The sequence below is a fragment of the Aptenodytes forsteri genome, unplaced genomic scaffold (assembly GCF_000699145.1).
Source record: "Aptenodytes forsteri isolate BGI_AS27 unplaced genomic scaffold, ASM69914v1 Scaffold5, whole genome shotgun sequence".
NCBI lineage: Eukaryota > Metazoa > Chordata > Aves > Sphenisciformes > Spheniscidae > Aptenodytes > Aptenodytes forsteri.
The window spans coordinates 1,731,556-1,731,895 of NW_008795672.1; positions in this window are offsets into that span (position 1 = coordinate 1,731,556).

The window sequence follows — 340 nt, forward strand, 5'->3', positions numbered from 1 at the left end:
CGGAGGTCCCCGCTGCTGAGGGCGGGTCCCACCAGGACGGTATTGCGTGAGGAGGCTGGTTACACTTGTAGGATCTTGCCCCCAAAACTGGGGTCAGTTTTTATTTTTTTTTTTATTCAAATACCTTATTTTAATTTTTATTTTGACTAGTATGCGGGCAAACTGCAATCAAAGTTGCTGTTATTTCTTTCTCCCGCCTCATTCTGCACCATCACTTCAGTGCATTTAAGGGTTCCGCATGAAACCTCATGCTCATCCCACCATCTTTACTTTCCCACAGGTTATGCACGTGCAAGAGGATAGTAATTCTTCATTTTTAGGTTGATTCTTTGCTTTAAAT